Source organism: Dendropsophus ebraccatus, unplaced genomic scaffold, assembly GCF_027789765.1.
Source record: "Dendropsophus ebraccatus isolate aDenEbr1 unplaced genomic scaffold, aDenEbr1.pat pat_scaffold_843_ctg1, whole genome shotgun sequence".
In the NCBI taxonomy this organism is placed as follows: Eukaryota; Metazoa; Chordata; class Amphibia; order Anura; family Hylidae; genus Dendropsophus; species Dendropsophus ebraccatus.
In genome coordinates, this window is record NW_027210443.1 from 64,627 (window position 1) to 71,735 (window position 7,109).

General features: G+C 66.8%; 19 pseudogenes; all 19 read left to right on the forward strand.

Annotated features, from left to right (window-relative positions):
- The first annotated feature begins 65 nt into the window (after positions 1 to 65).
- Positions 66 to 185, forward strand: LOC138780732 (5S ribosomal RNA; annotated as a pseudogene).
- A 69-nt stretch (positions 186 to 254) lies between these two features.
- On the forward strand, positions 255 to 374 carry LOC138780733 (5S ribosomal RNA; annotated as a pseudogene).
- Positions 375 to 443: 69 nt separating this feature from the next.
- On the forward strand, positions 444 to 563 carry LOC138780734 (5S ribosomal RNA; annotated as a pseudogene).
- A 259-nt stretch (positions 564 to 822) lies between these two features.
- LOC138780735 (5S ribosomal RNA) lies at positions 823 to 942 on the forward strand (annotated as a pseudogene).
- A 69-nt stretch (positions 943 to 1,011) lies between these two features.
- LOC138780736 (5S ribosomal RNA) lies at positions 1,012 to 1,131 on the forward strand (annotated as a pseudogene).
- Positions 1,132 to 1,391: 260 nt separating this feature from the next.
- Positions 1,392 to 1,511, forward strand: LOC138780737 (5S ribosomal RNA; annotated as a pseudogene).
- A 639-nt stretch (positions 1,512 to 2,150) lies between these two features.
- On the forward strand, positions 2,151 to 2,270 carry LOC138780738 (5S ribosomal RNA; annotated as a pseudogene).
- A 69-nt stretch (positions 2,271 to 2,339) lies between these two features.
- Positions 2,340 to 2,459, forward strand: LOC138780740 (5S ribosomal RNA; annotated as a pseudogene).
- Positions 2,460 to 2,528: 69 nt separating this feature from the next.
- On the forward strand, positions 2,529 to 2,648 carry LOC138780741 (5S ribosomal RNA; annotated as a pseudogene).
- A 69-nt stretch (positions 2,649 to 2,717) lies between these two features.
- LOC138780742 (5S ribosomal RNA) lies at positions 2,718 to 2,837 on the forward strand (annotated as a pseudogene).
- A 69-nt stretch (positions 2,838 to 2,906) lies between these two features.
- LOC138780744 (5S ribosomal RNA) lies at positions 2,907 to 3,026 on the forward strand (annotated as a pseudogene).
- A 69-nt stretch (positions 3,027 to 3,095) lies between these two features.
- LOC138780745 (5S ribosomal RNA) lies at positions 3,096 to 3,215 on the forward strand (annotated as a pseudogene).
- Positions 3,216 to 5,128: 1,913 nt separating this feature from the next.
- Positions 5,129 to 5,248, forward strand: LOC138780746 (5S ribosomal RNA; annotated as a pseudogene).
- Positions 5,249 to 5,318: 70 nt separating this feature from the next.
- LOC138780747 (5S ribosomal RNA) lies at positions 5,319 to 5,438 on the forward strand (annotated as a pseudogene).
- Positions 5,439 to 5,507: 69 nt separating this feature from the next.
- Positions 5,508 to 5,627, forward strand: LOC138780748 (5S ribosomal RNA; annotated as a pseudogene).
- A 70-nt stretch (positions 5,628 to 5,697) lies between these two features.
- On the forward strand, positions 5,698 to 5,817 carry LOC138780749 (5S ribosomal RNA; annotated as a pseudogene).
- Positions 5,818 to 5,885: 68 nt separating this feature from the next.
- LOC138780751 (5S ribosomal RNA) lies at positions 5,886 to 6,005 on the forward strand (annotated as a pseudogene).
- Positions 6,006 to 6,441: 436 nt separating this feature from the next.
- Positions 6,442 to 6,561, forward strand: LOC138780752 (5S ribosomal RNA; annotated as a pseudogene).
- A 69-nt stretch (positions 6,562 to 6,630) lies between these two features.
- LOC138780753 (5S ribosomal RNA) lies at positions 6,631 to 6,750 on the forward strand (annotated as a pseudogene).
- The last annotated feature ends 359 nt before the right edge of the window (positions 6,751 to 7,109 follow it).

The following is a 7,109-nucleotide window of genomic DNA, read 5'->3' on the forward strand; positions in this document are numbered from 1 at the left end:
GCCAATGGCAGCTCCAACGGCCCCTTTATCCATCCTCAAAAGGAAGCCTCGCTTTAGCAGAGCTCGTCAGCGGCCATTCTAAGCTGAAGGTGCCTGCCCTCGTCAGATCGCAGACTGCTACACGGCTTAAGGCCCGGCAAGTACCAGCATGGGAGACTGGCTGGGAATCCCGGGTGCCGCTGGCTTTTTGCCAATGGCAGCTCCAACGGCCCCTTTATCCATCCTCAAAAGGAAGCCTCGCTTTAGCAGAGCTCGTCAGCGGCCATTCTAAGCTGAAGGTGCCTGCCCTCGTCAGATCGCAGACTGCTACACGGCTTAAGGCCCGGCAAGTACCAGCATGGGAGACTGGCTGGGAATCCCGGGTGCCGCTGGCTTTTTGCCAATGGCAGCTCCAACGGCCCCTTTATCCATCCTCAAAAGGAAGCCTCGCTTTAGCAGAGCTCGTCAGCGGCCATTCTAAGCTGAAGGTGCCTGCCCTCGTCAGATCGCAGACTGCTACACGGCTTAAGGCCCGGCAAGTACCAGCATGGGAGACTGGCTGGGAATCCCGGGTGCCGCTGGCTTTTTGCCAATGGCAGCTCCAACGGCCCCTTTATCCATCCTCAAAAGGAAGCCTCGCTTTAGCAGAGCTCGTCAGCGGCCATTCTAAGCTGAAGGTGCCTGCCCTCGTCAGATCGCAGACTGCTACAACGGCTTAAGGCCCGGCAAGTACCAGCATGGGAGACTGGCTGGGAATCCCGGGTGCCGCTGGCTTTTTGCCAATGGCAGCTCCAACGGCCCCTTTATCCATCCTCAAAAGGAAGCCTCGCTTTAGCAGAGCTCGTCAGCGGCCATTCTAAGCTGAAGGTGCCTGCCCTCGTCAGATCGCAGACTGCTACACGGCTTAAGGCCCGGCAAGTACCAGCATGGGAGACTGGCTGGGAATCCCGGGTGCCGCTGGCTTTTTGCCAATGGCAGCTCCAACGGCCCCTTTATCCATCCTCAAAAGGAAGCCTCGCTTTAGCAGAGCTCGTCAGCGGCCATTCTAAGCTGAAGGTGCCTGCCCTCGTCAGATCGCAGACTGCTACACGGCTTAAGGCCCGGCAAGTACCAGCATGGGAGACTGGCTGGGAATCCCGGGTGCCGCTGGCTTTTTGCCAATGGCAGCTCCAACGGCCCCTTTATCCATCCTCAAAAGGAAGCCTCGCTTTAGCAGAGCTCGTCAGCGGCCATTCTAAGCTGAAGGTGCCTGCCCTCGTCAGATCGCAGACTGCTACAAACGGCTTAAGGCCCGGCAAGTACCAGCATGGGAGACTGGCTGGGAATCCCGGGTGCCGCTGGCTTTTTGCCAATGGCAGCTCCAACGGCCCCTTTATCCATCCTCAAAAGGAAGCCTCGCTTTAGCAGAGCTCGTCAGCGGCCATTCTAAGCTGAAGGTGCCTGCCCTCGTCAGATCGCAGACTGCTACACGGCTTAAGGCCCGGCAAGTACCAGCATGGGAGACTGGCTGGGAATCCCGGGTGCCGCTGGCTTTTTGCCAATGGCAGCTCCAACGGCCCCTTTATCCATCCTCAAAAGGAAGCCTCGCTTTAGCAGAGCTCGTCAGCGGCCATTCTAAGCTGAAGGTGCCTGCCCTCGTCAGATCGCAGACTGCTACAACGGCTTAAGGCCCGGCAAGTACCAGCATGGGAGACTGGCTGGGAATCCCGGGTGCCGCTGGCTTTTTGCCAATGGCAGCTCCAACGGCCCCTTTATCCATCCTCAAAAGGAAGCCTCGCTTTAGCAGAGCTCGTCAGCGGCCATTCTAAGCTGAAGGTGCCTGCCCTCGTCAGATCGCAGACTGCTACAACGGCTTAAGGCCCGGCAAGTACCAGCATGGGAGACTGGCTGGGAATCCCGGGTGCCGCTGGCTTTTTGCCAATGGCAGCTCCAACGGCCCCTTTATCCATCCTCAAAAGGAAGCCTCGCTTTAGCAGAGCTCGTCAGCGGCCATTCTAAGCTGAAGGTGCCTGCCCTCGTCAGATCGCAGACTGCTACAACGGCTTAAGGCCCGGCAAGTACCAGCATGGGAGACTGGCTGGGAATCCCGGGTGCCGCTGGCTTTTTGCCAATGGCAGCTCCAACGGCCCCTTTATCCATCCTCAAAAGGAAGCCTCGCTTTAGCAGAGCTCGTCAGCGGCCATTCTAAGCTGAAGGTGCCTGCCCTCGTCAGATCGCAGACTGCTACACGGCTTAAGGCCCGGCAAGTACCAGCATGGGAGACTGGCTGGGAATCCCGGGTGCCGCTGGCTTTTTGCCAATGGCAGCTCCAACGGCCCCTTTATCCATCCTCAAAAGGAAGCCTCGCTTTAGCAGAGCTCGTCAGCGGCCATTCTAAGCTGAAGGTGCCTGCCCTCGTCAGATCGCAGACTGCTACACGGCTTAAGGCCCGGCAAGTACCAGCATGGGAGACTGGCTGGGAATCCCGGGTGCCGCTGGCTTTTTGCCAATGGCAGCTCCAACGGCCCCTTTATCCATCCTCAAAAGGAAGCCTCGCTTTAGCAGAGCTCGTCAGCGGCCATTCTAAGCTGAAGGTGCCTGCCCTCGTCAGATCGCAGACTGCTACACGGCTTAAGGCCCGGCAAGTACCAGCATGGGAGACTGGCTGGGAATCCCGGGTGCCGCTGGCTTTTTGCCAATGGCAGCTCCAACGGCCCCTTTATCCATCCTCAAAAGGAAGCCTCGCTTTAGCAGAGCTCGTCAGCGGCCATTCTAAGCTGAAGGTGCCTGCCCTCGTCAGATCGCAGACTGCTACACGGCTTAAGGCCCGGCAAGTACCAGCATGGGAGACTGGCTGGGAATCCCGGGTGCCGCTGGCTTTTTGCCAATGGCAGCTCCAACGGCCCCTTTATCCATCCTCAAAAGGAAGCCTCGCTTTAGCAGAGCTCGTCAGCGGCCATTCTAAGCTGAAGGTGCCTGCCCTCGTCAGATCGCAGACTGCTACACGGCTTAAGGCCCGGCAAGTACCAGCATGGGAGACTGGCTGGGAATCCCGGGTGCCGCTGGCTTTTTGCCAATGGCAGCTCCAACGGCCCCTTTATCCATCCTCAAAAGGAAGCCTCGCTTTAGCAGAGCTCGTCAGCGGCCATTCTAAGCTGAAGGTGCCTGCCCTCGTCAGATCGCAGACTGCTACACGGCTTAAGGCCCGGCAAGTACCAGCATGGGAGACTGGCTGGGAATCCCGGGTGCCGCTGGCTTTTGCCAAATGGCTGCTCCCCCCCCCCCCCCCCCCCCCCCCCCCCCCCCCCCCCCCCCCCCCCCCCCCCCCCCCCCCCCCCCCCCCCCCCCACCCCCCCCCCCCCCCCCCCCCCCCCCCCCCCCCCCCCCCCCCCCCCCCCCCCCCCCCCCCCACCCCCCCCCCCCCCCCCCCCCCCCCCCCCCCCCCCCCCCCCCCCCCCCCCCCCCCCCCCCCCCCCCCCCCCCCCCCCCCCCCCCCCCCCCCCCCCCCCCCCCCCCCCCCCCCCCCCCCCCCCCCCCCCCCCACCCCCCCCCCCCCCCCCCCCCCCCCCCCCCCCCCCCCCCCCCCCCCCCCCCCCCCCCCCCCCCCCCCCCCCCCCCCCCCCCCCCCCCCCCCCCCCCCCCCCCCCCCCCCCCCCCCCCCCCCCCCCCCCCCCCCCCCCCCCCCCCCCCCCCCCCCCCCCCCCCCCCCCCCCCCCCCCCCCCCCCCCCCCCCCCCCCCCCCCCCCCCCCCCCCCCCCCCCCCCCCCCCCCCCCCCCCCCCCCCCCCCCCCCCCCCCCCCCCCCCCCCCCCCCCCCCCCCCCCCCCCCCCCCCCCCCCCCCCCCCCCCCCCCCCCCCCCCCCCCCCCCCCCCCCCCCCCCCCCCCCCCCCCCCCCCCCCCCCCCCCCCCCCCCCCCCCCCCCCCCCCCCCCACGCCCCCCCCCCCCCCCCCCCCCCCCCCCCCCCCCCCCCCCCCCCCCCCCCCCCCCCCCCCCCCCCCCCCCCCCCCCCCCCCCCCCCCCCCCCCCCCCCCCCCCCCCCCCCCCCCCCCCCCCCCCCCCCCCCCCCCCCCCCCCCCCCCCCCCCCCCCCCCCCCCCCCCCCCCCCCCCCCCCCCCCCCCCCCCCCCCCCCCCCCCCCCCCCCCCCCCCCCCCCCCCCCCCCCCCCCCCCCCCCCCCCCCCCCCCCCCCCCCCCCCCCCCCCCCCCCCCCCCCCCCCCCCCCCCCCCCCCCCCCCCCCCCCACCCCCCCCCCCCCCCCCCCCCCCCCCCCCCCCCCCCCCCCCACCCCCCCCCCCCCCCCCCCCCCCCCCCCCCCCCCCCCCCCCCCCCCCCCCCCCCCCCCCCCCCACCCCCCCCCCCCCCCCCCCCCCCCCCCCCCCCCCCCCCCCCCCCCCCCCCCCCCCCCCCCCCCCCCCCCCCCCCCCCCCCCCCCCCCCCCCCCCCCCCCCCCCCCCCCCCCCCCCCCCCCCCCCCCCCCCCCCCCCCCCCCCCCCCCACCCCCCCCCCCCCCCCCCCCCCCCCCCCCCCCCCCCCCACCCCCCCCCCCCCCCCCCCCCCCCCCCCCCCCCCCCCCCCCCCCCCCCCCCCCCCCCCCCCCCCCCCCCCCCACCCCCCCCCCCCCCCCCCCCCCCCACCCCCCCCCCCCCCCCCCCCCCCCCCCCCCCCCCCCCCCCCCCCACCCCCCCCCCCCCCCCCCCCCCCCCCCCCCCCGGTGCCGCTGGCTATTTTGCCAATGGCAGCTCCAACGGCCCCTTTATCCATCCTCAAAAGGAAGCCTCGCTTAGCAGAGCTCGTCAGCGGCCATTCTAAGCTGAAGGTGCCTGCCCTCGTCAGATCGCAGACTGCTACACGGCTTAAGGCCCGTCAAGTACCAGCATGGGAGACTGGCTGGGAATCCCGGGTGCCGCTGGCTTTTGCCAATGGCAGCTCCAACGGCCCCTTTATCCATCCTCAAAAGGAAGCCTCGCTTTAGCAGAGCTTCGTCAGCGGCCATTCTAAGCTGAAGGTGCCTGCCCTCGTCAGATCGCAGACTGCTACACGGCCTAAGGCCCGGCAAGTACCAGCATGGGAGACTGGCTGGGAATCCCGGGTGCCGCTGGCGTTTTGCCAATGGCAGCTCCAACGGCCCCTTTATCCATCCTCAAAAGGAAGCCTCGCTTTAGCAGAGCTCGTCAGCGGCCATTCTAAGCTGAAGGTGCCTGCCCTCGTCAGATCGCAGACTGCTACACGGCTTAAGGCCCGGCAAGTACCAGCATGGGAGACTGGCTGGGAATCCCGGGTGCCGCTGGCTTTTTGCCAATGGCAGCTCCAACGGCCCCTTATATCCATCCTCAAAAGGAAGCCTCGCTTTAGCAGAGCTCGTCAGCGGCCATTCTAAGCTGAAGGTGCCTGCCCTCGTCAGATCGCAGACTGCTACACGGCTTAAGGCCCGGCAAGTACCAGCATGGGAGACTGGCTGGGAATCCCGGGTGCCGCTGGCTTTTTGCCAATGGCAGCTCCAACGGCCCCTTTATCCATCCTCAAAAGGAAGCCTCGCTTTAGCAGAGCTCGTCAGCGGCCATTCTAAGCTGAAGGTGCCTGCCCTCGTCAGATCGCAGACTGCTACACGGCTTAAGGCCCGGCAAGTACCAGCATGGGAGACTGGCTGGGAATCCCGGGTGCCGCTGGCTTTTTGCCAATGGCAGCTCCAACGGCCCCCTTAATCCATCCTCAAAAGGAAGCCTCGCTTTAGCAGAGCTCGTCAGCGGCCATTCTAAGCTGAAGGTGCCTGCCCTCGTCAGATCGCAGACTGCTACACGGCTTAAGGCCCGGCAAGTACCAGCATGGGAGACTGGCTGGGAATCCCGGGTGCCGCTGGCTTTTGCCAATGGCAGCTCCAACGGCCCCTTTATCCATCCTCAAAAGGAAGCCTCGCTTTAGCAGAGCTCGTCAGCGGCCATTCTAAGCTGAAGGTGCCTGCCCTCGTCAGATCGCAGACTGCTACACGGCTTAAGGCCCGGCAAGTACCAGCATGGGAGACTGGCTGGGAATCCCGGGTGCCGCTGGCTTTTTGCCAATGGCCCCTTTATCCATCCTCAAAAGGAAGCCTCGCTTTAGCAGAGCTCGTCAGCGGCCATTCTAAGCTGAAGGTGCCTGCCCTCGTCAGATCGCAGACTGCTACAACGGCTTAAGGCCCGGCAAGTACCAGCATGGGAGACTGGCTGGGAATCCCGGGTGCCGCTGGCTTTTGCCAATGGCAGCTCCAACGGCCCCTTTATCCATCCTCAAAAGGAAGCCTCGCTTTAGCAGAGCTCGTCAGCGGCCATTCTAAGCTGAAGGTGCCTGCCCTCGTCAGATCGCAGACTGCTACAACGGCTTAAGGCCCGGCAAGTACCAGCATGGGAGACTGGCTGGGAATCCCGGGTGCCGCTGGCTTTTTGCCAATGGCAGCTCCAACGGCCCCTTTATCCATCCTCAAAAGGAAGCCTCGCTTTAGCAGAGCTCGTCAGCGGCCATTCTAAGCTGAAGGTGCCTGCCCTCGTCAGATCGCAGACTGCTACACGGCTTAAGGCCCGGCAAGTACCAGCATGGGAGACTGGCTGGGAATCCCGGGTGCCGCTGGCTTTTTGCCAATGGCAGCTCCAACGGCCCCTTTATCCATCCTCAAAAGGAAGCCTCGCTTTAGCAGAGCTCGTCAGCGGCCATTCTAAGCTGAAGGTGCCTGCCCTCGTCAGATCGCAGACTGCTACACGGCTTAAGGCCCGGCAAGTACCAGCATGGGAGACTGGCTGGGAATCCCGGGTGCCGCTGGCTTTTTGCCAATGGCAGCTCCAACGGCCCCTTAATCCATCCTCAAAAGGAAGCCTCGCTTTAGCAGAGCTCGTCAGCGGCCATTCTAAGCTGAAGGTGCCTGCCCTCGTCAGATCGCAGACTGCTACAACGGCTTAAGGCCCGGCAAGTACCAGCATGGGAGACTGGCTGGGAATCCCGGGTGCCGCTGGCTTTTTGCCAATGGCAGCTCCAACGGCCCCTTTATCCATCCTCAAAAGGAAGCCTCGCTTTAGCAGAGCTCGTCAGCGGCCATTCTAAGCTGAAGGTGCCTGCCCTCGTCAGATCGCAGACTGCTACAACGGCTTAAGGCCCGGCAAGTACCAGCATGGGAGACTGGCTGG